This window comes from Giraffa tippelskirchi, chromosome 11, assembly GCF_054371585.1.
Source record: "Giraffa tippelskirchi isolate mGirTip1 chromosome 11, T2T-mGirTip1v1.2.pri, whole genome shotgun sequence".
Taxonomy (NCBI): Eukaryota; Metazoa; Chordata; class Mammalia; order Artiodactyla; family Giraffidae; genus Giraffa; species Giraffa tippelskirchi.
The window spans coordinates 55205082-55220672 of NC_137285.1; the positions used below are offsets into that span (position 1 = coordinate 55205082).

General features: G+C 39.5%; 1 protein-coding gene and 1 long non-coding RNA gene across 6 annotated transcripts in view; one reads left to right on the plus strand and one right to left on the minus strand.

Annotated features, from left to right (window-relative positions):
- The window catches only part of SMAD1 (SMAD family member 1), an 80240-nt gene that overhangs the window by 16895 nt on the left and 47754 nt on the right, over window positions 1-15591 (plus strand). For 3 of the 5 annotated variants that reach the window (XM_081544220.1, XM_081544223.1, XM_081544222.1), the window contains exon 2: window positions 11887-11937. The exons of the other annotated variants lie outside the window; for them this stretch is intronic. The gene's annotated coding sequence lies outside the window, so the exon portion shown is untranslated. The remainder of the gene's footprint in view (window positions 1-11886; window positions 11938-15591) is intronic. 5 annotated transcript variants of the gene reach the window in all.
- On the minus strand, window positions 5900-11879 carry LOC145527009 (uncharacterized). Its single transcript, XR_014069401.1, has 2 exons — window positions 8343-11879; window positions 5900-7321 (listed from the first exon to the last, which is right to left on the minus strand). It is a non-coding gene; the product is annotated as an uncharacterized LOC145527009 (long non-coding RNA).

Sequence of the window (15591 nt, forward strand, 5' to 3'; positions counted from 1 at the left end):
AGTTGCTCAGTCATGTCCGCCTCTTTGTGACCCCATGGACTATACAGTCCTGGAATTCACCAGGCCAGAATAGTGGAATGGGTAGCCTTTCCCTTCTCCAGGTGATCTTCCCAACCCAAGGATTGAACCCAGGTCTCCTGCATTGCATGCAAATCCTTTACCAGCTGAGCCACCAGGGAAGCCCAAGAATACTGGAGTGGGTAGCCTATCCGTTCTTCAGCAGATCTTCCCAACCCAGGAATCAAACTGGGGTCTCCTGCATTGTAGGTGGATTCTTTACTAGCTGAGCTACCAGGGAAGCCCAAGTTATTTCTTAGAGCATCATTTATAAAGGAAAGGTTTGAGATAGCCCAAGTGTTTCCCTTTTAGGAGTGGATAAGAAAATACAGCTTGTACTTCTACTTTTTTAAAACAGAAGAAACCTTGAAAAGTTCTGGAGATGATGATTGTGATGGTTGCATAATGGTGTGAACATACTTAATGCTGCTAAAGTGCACACTTAAAATGGTTAAAGTGAAAATTTATGTTTTATATATTTTCACACAATAAAAAAGTGCTTATGAAAGAGGAAAAAAGAACCACTATACAGTAATTGGTAAAAAATAAACTAGATTTTAAAAAAGAATAATCAGTGAGAATGTAAAGAAAATGAATTTCTTAAGAGGAGTTTAATTGTGATGTTCCACAGACTCATCACAAGAAAAGAATATTAATACTCAAACACATACGTGGGCTGTTAGTGTGAAGTAGTGGTGCTGATTGCCTTGTGTCTTTGTTGAGTTATAACTTCTTATCCCTATTTTGGGCCCTTTAGATGAAAATGGACTTAATCTCGTACTTGCTGCCCTGGTAAAACTCCTGGTTTTTCCATGTTCTAGGAAAGTGGCAAGATACCAAGAAGGAAAATGACAACAAAAACAAAAATAAGTTGGGGCGGGAAGGAGCTAGAGGGATTAAAATAAAACTGTAAGCAAATCCTTGCTTGTCAGTCCCTCTCCTTTGTGCATGAGACAAAGGAGGAGGTTATTCAGGAGAAGCAGGATGGTAGACAGGTTGCCTTGGCAAGCCCTTAACCTTTCTGCACTTCGGTTTCATCATCTCTAAAACAGTCTTTACGTCATGGGATTCCTGTAAGGATTAAGAGAGTTAATAGGTATAAGTGCTTGGGACAGTGCTCGGTGCTTCATTGTGGCGGCGGTGGTGGTGATAGCAGAATGCTTTTCTTGCTCTCTCCGAATACTTGAACTGTGTTGGAAATTGACGGCGGCCATGGATATGCTCTTGCGTGATGTTTCCCATAGAACCACCGGCATGACCGTCCCTTGACGTGGGTGGTGAGAGTTTATGGAGTCTTCAAACTGGGGTATTTCAGATATTCTGTAAAGACTGCTGCCAATAGGATGAATTTTGAGAGGAGGATAGAGTGATTTCTATGACGGAATAGGTTTTTAAGTTTTTATAATGTAATAAAACCACTATAGTTAACTCTGTCATCTACATATTTTCCACAGCAATATTAGAATCTTGAACAGGCATTTCTTTAGAATTTGCTGTGTTCTCAAGAGTATAGAATAGTTTTATGATTAGTGTAATAAGCAAAATGTGCTAAGGAATGAAAAACTTCTTCGATAAAAGCGTAATACATATTTGAGAAGCAATGGTTAATTTTTATTAAGGCTGCTTTGGATTATTCATTCTGTGGTTCATTCCCACTGATGCACGTGGTTGACATCTGAAACGCGTTTGGATTTCTGCATCAGGGTAGGTAACAGAAAGCCCGGGGTGCACAGGAGATGGAGTTGTGGTGAAGAAATGACACAGGTTTTTGTCCACCCTTCCTTAGATAATTATAGAGCCTGAACACGTCCTGCGACTCTTATCACAGTCAACCTGATAATGTGGTTCTTCCACCCTTCACGCCTCCCCTCCACTTAACAACTGTGAGCTTGGTGATGCTGGGAACTGTAGCCTGCCCAGTTTTTTCCTACTGTACCTGTATGTAAGCACTTACAGAATTGTTCAGTTAAATAGTGAATTAGTGGAGAGTCAAGTTTCTTAGAAAGTTGAACATACAGAGGAGGAGAACTTGGATTCGGAAGCCTTCTAAGTGCATTCTGTTTATTGGGTTTTTCCATCTCCATCGGTAAATAACTGACTCTGGGGAGGCTAATAGGTAGAACTGGACTAAACAACTGATCTGAGGCGAAAGAGGTCTAGGTTTATGGTGCAGGTCTCACCTCATTCTGTAGGTGACGCCTGCTTGTACCCACAGCGTTATTTCCCTAACCCGATGAAAGACAAGCGCCTCGGCTGCTTTTTTGCTCTTAGCTGGAGGGAGCTCTTGCTGTAGGGTAAAGCGGGCGGCCCCGCCTTGCTCAGTTCTCCTCTGAGGTGCCAAGTGAAGGCCTGTAAGTCCAGCTTGGGTTTTTGGCAGATTGAAAACAAGATGTCATTGATTGTGAAGGGCAGTGAAATCTGGCCGATCTCAATATTTGTTTCAGCGGTTATGTAAACTTAGATTTTGAGGATTTACTTGATTCTTCCAAATAACAGATTGACACACTGGAAAAGGACAGGAGCGAATTGCTTTTGAGGTATCGGATTAATACAGAACATTTCTTTGGTAAAAAAATTCATGCATTGAAAAATGTGAAGGATATTTGAATTATTAATGGAAAGGGAACTAGAACGGGGAGGAAACTTATTTTTTGTTATAATATGCCATTTTGTAGAATTGGGTTTTTTGATCAGGTGGTTGAATTGCTTAATAAAAAAGCACATTCCCATCAAATATCCTATTCACCCAGAATTAGGTCATATATCCCAAATCCATATACAGGAATACATTTCTGTGAAAACCTTAGTTCAGTGATAATTCTGTTCCGTATAGAAACACTTTCAATGATTTTTTTTTCTTTATAAAAAGATAAATCTTGCCGCCTGTTAGTCATAAAATTGTCTTCTGGGGCCATGTAGAGCAAATCTCTTAACCTACTTTCAGTTTTTATTTGTTTTCATTATTGGGGTTTTAAAATTGGAAACAGTTATTGGTTGTAAGTAAAAATGGTCTGCTCTCCTGCTCTCCTCTCCCACCAGCTCACTCTCTAAAGTAACTGCTTGTTCAGATTTGTTTCCTTCCTGGCTTTTCAAGGTACACATATATTTTACATGTACAGGTTTTGTTTCTATTCGAGTTTTTAAAATGAGATTGTACTATGTGTAATGTTCTGCTGCTTTTTTTTAGCTGAACAATTATCATGTTTTTTTTTCCACGTTAGACATGAAAGGCTGTCCTCCCCCCACTTTTTTAACAGTTAACATCATTGTCGGATGTACTATAAGTTAATCATCCCATTATTGTTAGACCTCTGGGTTATTTGGTATGTGAATGGTCTTGAACGTAGATCAGGCGCATCTGAGGGTGCTGCTTCCCTGGGAGCTGTTTCTCCACCTGTTTTCTCTCATAACCCTCATACCACAGGGTCTGCAGGAGTGGGGGTCTCCCCACTGCCCCCTTCAGACCATTCTTCCACCATCCTCCATAAAAACACCCAGCTTTGACTGTCATGTCAGACTGGGTCACACTTCCGCTCCGTGTTATTCACTCCCCGTCCTCCATCCTCATTACTACAGGATTTATTGTCCTTATTCCCTTCGTTGGGGCTAATATGGTGGCTCAGACAGTAAAGAATCTGCCTGCAGCGTGGGAGACACAGGAGACACGGGTTCGATCCCTGGGTTGGGAAGATCCCCTGGAGAAGGAAGTGGTAACCCACTCCAGTATTGTTGCCTGGAGAACCCCGTGGATAGAAGCCAGGGGGGCTACAGTCCATGGAGTCGCACAGAGTCAGACACGACTGAGTGACTAACACACACACACTGCCTCTCTCTCCCCTCCTCCCTTTCCACCTCCCATGATCATTCTTGAGCTACTTCTCTGGTGACCTTTGACCCCACCTCAGGTACCCCATCTCATAGGGCTGTGATATGGGATTTTAACAGATTAAACAGACATCAGGTTAAGTATTTTCTTCACAAAATGTATTTGTTCATAACTTCAGAATGTGTTAGTCATTCAGTCATGTGACCCCATGGACTAGACAGCTCTCCAGGCTCCCCGGTCCATGGGATTTTCCAGGCAAGAATACTGGAGTCGGTTGCCATTTCCTCTTTCAGGGGATCTTCATGACCCAGGGGTTGAACCCGGATCTTCTGTATCTCAGGCAGATTCTTTACTATTTGAGCCACCACAGCAGCTAAGGTCTGACCATTTCTGCTGGACTGATCCAAACCTTTATCATCTTGAACTACAACAACTGCCGCAGCTTCCTAACTGGTCTCCTTCCTCCCTCCTACTCTGTCACTCCTCCTCTCCCTGCTCCCCCACCTTTCAGCCTGTTCTCAGCCCAGCCACACCATAGTCAGCCCGTGAAGCTGGCGGTGGGACCACATTGGCATCTCTGCTCCCAGCTCAGTTCAGAGTCCTTGTGGCTTTCCTGTCTGCTCCTCCCCCTTCCCTCTCTCCCTCCCGGCCACGCTGGTGGACCCCGTGCTGCCCCTGGAACATTTCAGGCCCGTTCTCGCCTCTTGGCCTCTGCCCTTCCTTGCTCCCCGTCTGCTTGCCATGTACATCCTCAGACTGGCTCCATCCCTCACCTTTTTGGCTTCTGTTGGAAGATCACCTTCTCAGTGAGGTGACCTGACCACTAGAATGTAGGTCTCATGAAGGCATGAACTTTTTTTTTTTAAACTGTTTTTTTTCTCTTGTTCAGTGCTGTGTCCCAGTGCTTAGAATAGTGTCTAATATAGGGGGCCCAGGTTTGATTCCTGGCCAGGGAACTAGGTCCCATATGCCGCAACTGAGACCCGGAGCAACCAAATAAATAAACATTAAAAAAGAAAAAAGAATAGTATCTAATATATTCTGGGGGTTTGTCAAATGATCTGAATGACTGCAGTGGTTATCAGCTTTTCTTTGTATCATTTTTTTGTACAAAGTTCAAACTTCACTGGACAGACAAAAACAGGACACAAACTTTTGTTTGTGTAAACAGAATATTAAAATTAGCTTACTGTGAACCCTCTCTGTAAATATGTTACATTTCTCAGCATGTTAGAATTTTCAAATCAGTTTTACGTATTCCTATTAAAGGCTGGTAACAACCCAGTGGGGTAGGTGGTGAAATCAAAATTTCATGGAAAAGCAAATTGAGGCTCAGAGGTGTTTTATTCAAAGAGCAGCTGCTAGGTGGAAAGCTTCCCTTTAGACCTGTCTTTTTTCATTCCAAGTGACGCTCCTGTTTTCTCCCTTAGAAACGTCTTAAAACGACAGAAACATGGTGGGAATCTGACCTGAAAGTCCGGAGATTGGGTCCTGATCTCTCACTGTGGATTTTCGCCTGCCTTTTGTTTCCACTTCGCAAGCACATAAAATAAATGGTTCGCTTTAAAATTCCTGACAGTGACAGAGCAACAAGTTTTATTTCTCTCACCTGTGGAGGAAGTGGCCTCCACCCAGTTTTACTGAATTAGGAGGGAAGTGATTTTTTCAAGTGATAAAAAGAAATAAAATTCCACCTTCTTCCCAGAGGAGGAGTTAACAATTGGGAGAGTGGCGTGAGACCGCATGTTGGTTTGTAAAAGGATATAACTTGTAAAGATGTTTCCTTTGATGCCTGTGATGAATATGGATGTGTTTCCCTTCTAGAGGGTTTTGATTAAATGACTCAATTCGGAGCAGAGCTGAAGGATCTAAATATAGGGAGAGGGCTCAGATGGCCCTGCTTGCGTATGTCACTCACCCTACAGATGTGCGTGTTTGTGGTCATAAACAGCACCTGTGAGGTCGGTGGAGAAGGAGCAATGTTCCAAAAACTGAAATGCAGCAGGATTGGTGGGGTTTTCTTTTTTTTTTTTTTTTTTTTTGAGTACAAAAGATAGTTTTTTTCATCCTCTGGCCTATTCCATTTTCATCTGTGAATTTAGTATTTGAATTACTTATTGTTTTAACCTGATGAATAGACTTCAGTATCTGTTCTGGTTTAAACTGTAGATCTACCGCTTAATAGAAAATGATCTGGAAAAAGTTACTTAACCTCTAATCCTCAGGTTTATTAGTAAAATGGAGATAATGATATGCATCTTGAAAAGTTGGTATAGAAAGTCAATATGAGTGTAAAAACTGCCAATACAATCCTTCCATATGGTAATAACCCAACTAAAATAGTTTCTTCCATTTGTTAATGATTGAATCATTCATAACTGGTCACTTAATGGAAATTTACCACATTTAGCATTCTTTGCAAGCTGTAAAATTGTTCTTTTATGATAACTTAAAAGACTCAAAAGAAAAGAATTTTTTCCTAAGAGACAACTACTGCAGACCTTTTCCTCTTATAGACAGACAGTAAAGTTTGAAAATGCCTCTGCTCTTCAGTCTCCAGAGTTTGAGGAGTAAGCAGTTGCAAGCCAGTAACTTTACAGTTCTTGAGTTGAGGTGACTACAGATGAGATTTATCAGAGTGAGGTTGTTAGGACCTGGATATCTTGAAAGGCTTACTACGTACAGAAGGACAGTTTTCCATTATAAGCATAAATTTGAGGAGGGGAACTCAGGGGGATTAAAGAATGCTGTACAACTTTTAGGAACTTCCCTGTAACTCGTACGGTAAGGAATCTGCTTGCAGTGCAGGAGACCCGGGTTCGATCCCTGGGTCGGGAAGATCCTCTGGAGAAGGGAATGAAAACCCACTCCAGTATACAACTTTTAGAGGAAGTGGCAAGGAGATGGAGAAATAAGTCAAGTTTCTTGGTTGAAGTTGAGGCCAGTAAGAAAACTCTGCTTTAAGCATCTACCTAACTAAACAGGTATCATCTAGTGGAACAAAACCAAACTGACATTATTCTGCAGGGAATGTCTGTGACTAAGAAACATTGACCAGGTGCCCTGTCAGCAGCCTGAATTTGTTGGGATGGAGGGACTTGTGTATGCAGAACAGAACCAGAAAGAGTTCTTGTCTTGAAGAATTTTCCAACACCATGAACATATATTGAATAGCGTACTTAGTGCAATTGAACATGTAAACTACAGCACTGTTGTTAGAGACACATCTAAGTGTGACATCCATAAATCCTTGATTCCTTTTCATTGAGAGGATGCTGCTTTTGAAATCATTTGGCTGAAATATTACAGCTTGCAGTGAACTTCCAAGTGGCAGGTGGTAAGCTCATCCTTTTCTTTTTGATTCCTACGATTCCTGCTCACTTAACACTCCGTTGAGAGAGACCAGCAACTCTTGCTGGCTTGTTCCTCAGATCACACCTAAGAGACTGGAAGAGAGGCTGTTGGTGCCTGTGTTTTAAAGGCGCCGGTACCTCCATGATTGCATGATGAAAATTAGCTCTCAGGAGCTGGTCCTCTCTTCCACCTTCACCCCCTAGTTTCTCCAGATTTGGAAAATTAATCTCTGAAAAAAGTTTTAATGAACAAGAGGCAGACTAGCTATTCTGTGTCATCCATCTCACATTTAGAAAGTGGGGAAAGGTTTGGAAGTAACTGAAACAGGCTTAATAGTAAGAAACTCAGGAAAGTTGAAGTCTGTCTTTTGGGTGTTTGGGCTTCCCTGGTGGTCAAGAATCTGTCTGCAATGCAGGAGCCCTGGGTTGGGAAGATCCCCTGGAGAAGGGAAAGGCTACCCACTCCAGTATTCTGGCCTGGAGAATTCCATGAACTGTATAGTCCATGGGATTGCAAAGAGTCGGTCACGAATGAGCAACTTTCACTTTTCTTGGTGTTTGTGACAACAGGACATTGCTGCTATTCCAAGACCAGCAGAATTCTTCTGTGATCTACAGTGGTTATTCGTATTACTTTCTTGTATAGGAGCTATAAATATGTATATTTATAGCTTATATATATATACACACACATGTATACACACACACACGTATATATATTCCCCCCCTAAGGACTCAATCAAAGTAGAGTTACTTTTAGCCCAACTTCTGAGCAAAGAAATAGGTGGTTCAAAAAGTGCTTTCAAGTCTGTCAAACAGATAGAGGTTTTAGTCATCTGCACTTTCTTCTTGTTCTAGGATTTTTTTCCCCTTCATTTTGATTAGTGGCGAGCTTTTATTTAGCTGCGTTTGACCTGTTTGGAATTGGGAAATGTTGAATGAAAGTTGAGGGCTGACTGTTTGTTTGATATAAGAAAAAGAAATGCAGAGGGACTTCACCTATTTTCTCCTACAAGACAAGTATCTCAAAACCAAAGTAAGTTCCTAGTTGGAGTTAACTGGGAAAGGGAAACATTTGAACAGATGATTTGTTGAAATCAAATCACAGACAGTTGTTACTCTGGGGTCTTTTCTGAGCTGAGATAGCTAGAGAAAACCTGTCTCTCTCTGTCTCTTTTTTTTTTTTCCTCATTGGGATGGCATTGTACTTGTGTAGCAATTTTAACTTTTTTTTTTCTCCCCCGTTTGCCTTAAGAGTAGATGTAGCATGGTGTAGCATTTTCCTTAAGGAGCTGGGTGATCAATAATCTATGATGCTTTTACTCGGAGCTGTTTGGAGTTGGTACCGTTCTGGTTGTGTCCTGTGTGTTCCCAGAGTACTCTCTCTGCCTGTCTTCATTACTGGTTTTCCTTGGTACCCTTCCTAGGGTTGGTTTTCCAGCTGGAAATGTGAGTGTGTGTGTGGCGTGCTGCAATTCATGGGGTCGCAAAGAGTCGGACACGACTGAGCGACTGAACTGAACTGAACTGATGTGGCTTCACCCTTCCTGTTCATGCAGTCTGTGGGGGTGTCTTTGGTTCTGTTTTTAAGTGATAGGTATTTTAGCTTTCTCAGAAGCTTGGTAGTTTCCCAGTTCTTCATAACTTTTAATTAATTCTGTAGCCTAATCTTATTTAGGCCTGTTTGGTATGGTTCTCCCCTTCTTTCTGTGAATTCTCCATCGTACTCTTCGCAGCAAAGCTCACAGCAGTTCTTGGATTCTTGGCTTAAATGGGTTGCTCTTTATGTTTTAAAATATATACTAGCATTGAGTCTCTGGAATATTTTTTCTTTGAGGGCCTTCATCTTTTTAAGCATTTTCAACCCAAATCTATAGTGTCTAGTCTGTGATTCTGTGGTTTCTATGAGTGTCAGGAATGTTTGGATGTCTGTATTATCCTTCTTGGGAATCATGATTTGTTTTTAGGAGTCTGCTCTTGGTTAGGAGTATATATGGAGAAGGAAATGGCAACCCACTCCAGTATTCCTGCCTGGAAAATCCCATAGACAGAGGAGCCTGATGGTATATAGTCCCATGGGGTCACAAAGAGCCATACACAACTAAGCGGCTGAGCAGGAGTATGTGGTTGACATTAGTACCTAAATGAAATAAAGCAGGGTTAAAAAAAAAATTGTCCATTTTGGAGTAATGAAAAGTTACATTACAGATTTCCTGGTATGTTCTTCACTTTTTGACCCTTTTTGATGTTTTAATTCAAGCATCTCAGGGGAGGTAAGAGTTCTCATCAGGCCTTGAATCTTATCTAAAATTGGATGTTAGGATAGAAAACACCTTTCCACAGTACTAATTAATATTGATGCCAGTCACTTTATGCAATACACCTCTGAGGTACTTCCCATTTCCATGGCATTCTAGTGAGGTGTATGGTGAAATAATTTAGACATGACAACTACTAAACTACAGGAATCATATAGTTTGCTTATGATTTCTCGAAAGCCCCACAGTAGCTCTTTGAGAACTGGAGTCTTTTTCTGTTTCTTCACAAGGTCATCAGTTTAAGAAGATCTGGTGGTATAAGTCAGGAAATACACATGGAGTTTATTTAGTTACTTGGAAATACTTTCTTCAGCAAAATGAATCAGACTTTTTCATAGAAAAATAATCTTTACAAAGTTGTTTTCTTTCTCAAGTAACTTATCCAATGGTTAAACAGTTCCAAAGCAAAGTTAATATCCCACACTTTTAGGTCCTTGATTCTTTTGATCTTTATGCCTTGATGTTTTACTATTCGAGTTAAGACAGTAATGAACCAAAGAACAAGAAGTTGGGGGCTGGGGTGAGTCGCTTGTTCACTGACAATAGACCATTTATCTACTTTTTTTAAGGTACCTGGAAGGAGTCCTTGATACTTTTCCCTCAGTCGCTTTTGGAGCCTATATTTTATGCTGATTTTGTTGAACAGTTTAGTTATTCCTCAGTATTTAAAGGGATCATTTACTTTGTCTAGTTCACTGAATTCCATGCCAGTGCACACATTGTAACAGCACTGGTCTGAAGCTGCAGAGGGCAGCTGGCCATCATCTGTCCCCTCTTCTTGTGCTTTTCTTGGTTTGTAGCGCTTGGTAGCCCCCAACTGCACCTCACCCCACCCCCATGTCTTTTTAGCGTATCTTTGGATACAAGTTAGAATAATTTTCCTTTAAAACTTTCAGTGGGAATCTGGGATCTGAGGTATTGCATGGCAGAGAGTGTATTTTGTTGATATTCACAAAGTTGGATAATTACATGTTTCTTTACTAAATGAGGCAGAGATGAAGAAAATGCCCCTTGTGCAATTGGCTAATGAGGGTTCCTTTCAATGTAGAGCAAGTTCACACAGCAGTTAAAGTTATTTTACAGCTTTTTGCCTTTTTTTCTTTTAACGTTAAGGAATACCACGTAAGTTGCAGAATTCAATAGCCATGTCAAAAGGAGCATTATAAGAGTATTTTTCACATTTGGTCCTGGTAGTGCTAATAGAAATCCTTTCCATGAGTGAGACTCCATAGGGAAGGGTACTGACTTTAGAACCCTGTCTTAAACTGCATTTTTATTACGTCCCCAATCGGATCACACTGTAAGTCTAACCTGATTTATAAGTAGACTTTGTATGTGGCTTGAATTAATGAGTTGAGTTGGTTTATTTATTTTTTGTCATTTGCAAATATTTGTGTATAGAGGCTTTTTAAATTTTTTAAAGTTACAGATTTTCATTAAAGAATGTTTGAAAAGTTTTAACAAGTAGGAACGAGAGAGACTTAACTTTCCAGACCCAGCCACTGTTAATACTTTGATATATTTACATAGTTGTTCAAGCTATATACCCAGTTTTATATTCTGCTTAAGGATTTTTCCAAGTTATCATTTTTATGAACGTAATTTTAAAGGACTCCATGATATTCTTTTGAGTGGCTATACTACAGCTTCTTTAACTACTTTCCGATTTTTAGATATTTTTTCCTTACAGTAAAGAATACTCTGATGAAAATCATCGTGCAAAAACAGTTTTACATTTTCAGTGCAGAATATTTCCTTAGTGTAAATTTCTAGAGGTGAAGCTACTGGAACAAATCTTGCCCTTTTTTAAGACTTCTTGGGGGTTCTTTACCAGTTGAGTGCTTTTTCTTCTTTGTCAGTGTGAAATGTTTGTATTTGGAGAAGAGGGAAGGAAATCTCTGTTTGCTGACTCATGTTTTTATTTTGCGCTTTAAACTGATAAGGCCACTTAGCTTTTGACATAAACTAAAGCAGGAAGTACCAAAAGGGGCAGAAAAAAATGAGTTGTCTTGCCAAGGCCATCGTGTCATGGACTCTTGAGTTCCTGATGGGAGGTGGGTTACTTGTTTGACTTGAATATAAAAAAAATGCTTAACTCAGGGAGGCATCAACCTGTGTCTTGTTTCATATGCACATTTATATGCAAGAGTTTATGATCTTGTCATTTTAATATTTTTAGTGGCATCAAACCCCCTGCAAGTGGCCCTAACAGTGTTTGGAGGCAGTAGCGTGTTGTTGTTGTTGTTGTTTTTACTTTTTATTTTATATTGGACTACAGTCGGTTAACAATGTTGTGATTCAGTTTTTTGATGTTGTTGTTTTTGTTCCCTAGGTGGAGAAGCCTTCTGTATTGAGGATATCACCTTAGCTGTCTTTCTAAAACGTGAGTCTAATCACATTGATGCTCCGATGTAAAACCTCCCGTTTGTCCACAGATAAATAGGTATCACAGGCCCTTCACAGTCTTGCCCTGCCCTTATCAGACTTGTATCATCTACACCAACCTTGAACCCTAGCATTTCCCTGATGTCTGTTAGAACTAGCCATTTAGAAAAGTGATTTAAAAATTGAGGCTCTAGAGCCAGAAACATGGGTTCCCACTCTGGCCCCACCACTTACAACCGTGCACATAAACGTTGGACAAATGAATTAACTTTTCTGTATTTCACTTTCCGTACCTGTATAGTAAGGAAAACAGAAGGCTCACTAAAGAGGGTCTGTCACAAAGTTTAAACTAGGTAATAAAGGGAACAGTGTCTCTCATGTAATGATCACTCCAAATATTAGTTCTCTTGTTTTGCAAAATTCTGCTCATCCTGTAATGATGTTTCCTCTTTGGGAAAACTTCCTGAAATCCCTGGAATTAATTGTTCCTTTTCTTCTCTCCTTTTCTGCTTTTATATATTGTTGTGTAGCCTTTTTCCGTGCAGTAGAGCTTTTGTCACACAGTGTGGTGGTTGGTTCACGGTTGGCACATGCACAGTCCAGGGGCCGCCTCTTCTGTTCCTGCGCTCAGAGTTCACCTTGTCCCACTCATGGAACTCCATTCCTGCTGGGACCTGCACTTGCCTCCAGACTGCTCAGCGCAGTCCTTGAACTTGGCATACGGGGAGCCAGTTCGCTTCCTGTGAGCTCCCTGTTAACACACTGGCTCTTCAGGATGGAGCCATCTTTGTCTCCGGCCTCAGTGGGATAAAATAAGTACTTAGCAGGCACTCAGTGCAGCTTCGCTGAATGAATGTCAATTTCAATAGTTAAAGGTCTGAAATTATGGTCCTCAGTCTCCCCCCCACACACACACCTTCTGTGATAAATCCATCAGTTCTAGAATTTAAAATAGCCCCGAGTGATTTTGATACAAACTCACCCCCTCAATTTGAAAACCTTTGACTGAAATATACCGCAGTTAGGGACATACAGGATAAGAAGAAATGTATTCCATTGATAAATTGTTACTAGAGGACAAGGAAAGAAAAGTTGTCTTTCCTATTCTTTTGCACAGTTAACCTTCAGTAAAAGTAAATAATCATTTCAGGAGGTACACTCTGACCAAGTGTGACTCTTGATGATAGCATAGTGTTTTGTTTTCTCTTGTATTGTTAGACAAAAGTAATGCCACTTTCAAAGAACTGGTAAATCTGAGTAAAACTTTACAGAAGGGAACAACTGAGCCCCTATAGCCTACTGAGTAAGTAAAGCTCCACCCTTGGCCTTCTGATTCCTTCAGGGAGCTAAATCATTCATCAAACATTTATTGAGACCCTGATATGTGCCAGGTACAGGGCTCCATTCCAAAGACAGGAAGACAGTCAAATAGAATTCCTTTTTCCTCTAGTGAGGAAGTAACTATTGGCATGTACAATTTGCTGTGACAGCAGTCCATCATTATTATCCCTTTCAGTTCTCAGAATCAGTAATGATTTCCCCCTTTTATTCCTGTTACTGGTAATCTATGCCTTTTATTGATTAGTTTTGCTAGACGACTATCTGGTTTTATTAGTATTTTCAAAGAGCCAACTTTTATTTTATTTTATTTTCCTATTATACATATATATATTTAATTTTTGCTCTCATTTCCTTTTACCGTCTTTGGGTTTAATTTGCTGTTCCTTTCTTTTTCCTTTTGGTACATACATAGAAAATTAGTTTTCAGCTGCTTTTCTTTTCTAATATATGCACTTAAGATTATAAATTTCCCTCTAAGCATGGATTGAGCCACATCCTACAAGTTTGATGTGTCAAATTTTTATAATCACCACATTTAAAATGCTTTCTAATTTCCCCTATATTTTCTTCTTTGACTCACAGGTTATTTAAGAGTGTAATTATTTTCAATAACAATATTTTGGGCATTTATTCTTAGGTGTACTATGATCAAAGGGGGAATTCTGTATAGCTTTATTCCTTTGATATTTGTTGAGATTTGCTTCATGGCCCATTATATGGTGAATTTGGATAAGTATTCCATGTGTTTTCTTAAGTACTATGTATGCTGCAGTTGCTGGGTGCATACATGAATTGAGTCAAGGTTTTAAACATACAATCTCCTATATCTGTCGATTTTTGTTTGCTTGTTTTGTCATTTACTATGTTGATCTCCCACTAAGACTGTCTCATTTTAATTATGTCAGTTTCTACTTTATGTATCTTGAAACCGTTACTGCTTGGATAAAAAATTAGAATTGTGATATATTCATGGTAGAGCACCTCTTTTAACATTATGAAATGTCCCTCTTTTATCCCTGGTGATACTTCTTTCTTTGAAGTCTCTTTTGTCTGATTTGATAGCTATGTGAACTTTTTTGGTTAGAATATGCACAGTACAGCTCTTTCCATTCTTTTTCTTTCAGCTTTTCTCTGTCCTTATATTTGATGTGTATCTCTTGTAAGTACACTATATATTTTCACTTGGCTTATTTAGTTTCTTGATTTGTAAGTAATTCTCGAGACTTTGAGGATTATATCTGAATCTTACTGTTTTCTATTTGAGGACTCACCTATTATGTACTCCTTTTTGTTCTGAAGTTTTTTTGGTTAATCATATTTTTAAATAGAATTCCATATTTTTAACTCTTCTATTACCTTTTTATCACTTTTAAATTATTCTTTCAGTGGTTGCTTTATTATGATATGAATTCATAATTTATATCAATAATAATTTAATGCTTTAGCATGGCCTGGGTATTATAAGGACCTTAGAACTCTGAATTCATTTATCCCTTCTGGTTTTTTGTTATGCATTTTAATTCTGTGTTTTAAACATCACAAGATATTCCTATAATTGTTTTGTAAAGTCAGTACCCTTATGGAACTCTTCCTTCTTTCCTACAGTTACTTGCTTTTCCCTTGTGCTTAAGAATTCCTCCTGGAAGCCAGTTATTTCAGATTTTGTTCGTTGTAGAGCATTTGTATTTCACAATCATTTTTGAATGATTTTTTCCCACTAAGTATAGCGTTCTGAGTTACCAGCTGTTTATTGCATTTGGCATGCTAAAGATATCATTTTACTGTCGTTTTGTTTTCATTGTTCTGTTGAAATGTCAGCTGTCATTCTTGTTGTACTCATTTGAAAGTATTGTGTCTTTTTAAAGATTTTTGTTGTAGGTTTTCAGCAATTATACCATGATATGACACATTAAAACTTGTGGATTTCTTTCTATTTCTCCTTCTTGGGATTTGTAGGGCTTCATGAATCTGTGGCTAGATGTCTGTTGCCAGTTTTGCAAAGTCTTTGGCCAGTAACTTTGAATATACACATATCCTCTGTCACAGTTTTTCTCTCCTCTCCTTTCATCTTGATCTAGTCTAGTATTAAGATGATTCTAGGCTGTGTTTCTAAACACTGTCCATTTCAGTTTAGCCCTTGCACTAGGGCATACCTCTTCAAGGGTCTCAACAGAAAACCTGGTATGTTTACCAGAGTTTCTACTTCTTGGCAGGCTCTCAACTCTGTTTTTTTTTTGCAGTGTGGGGGGAGGTTCTCCTCAACACTACGAGACTCCTGAAATCTCTGCTTGGTCCTTTAGCTTCTTTCTAC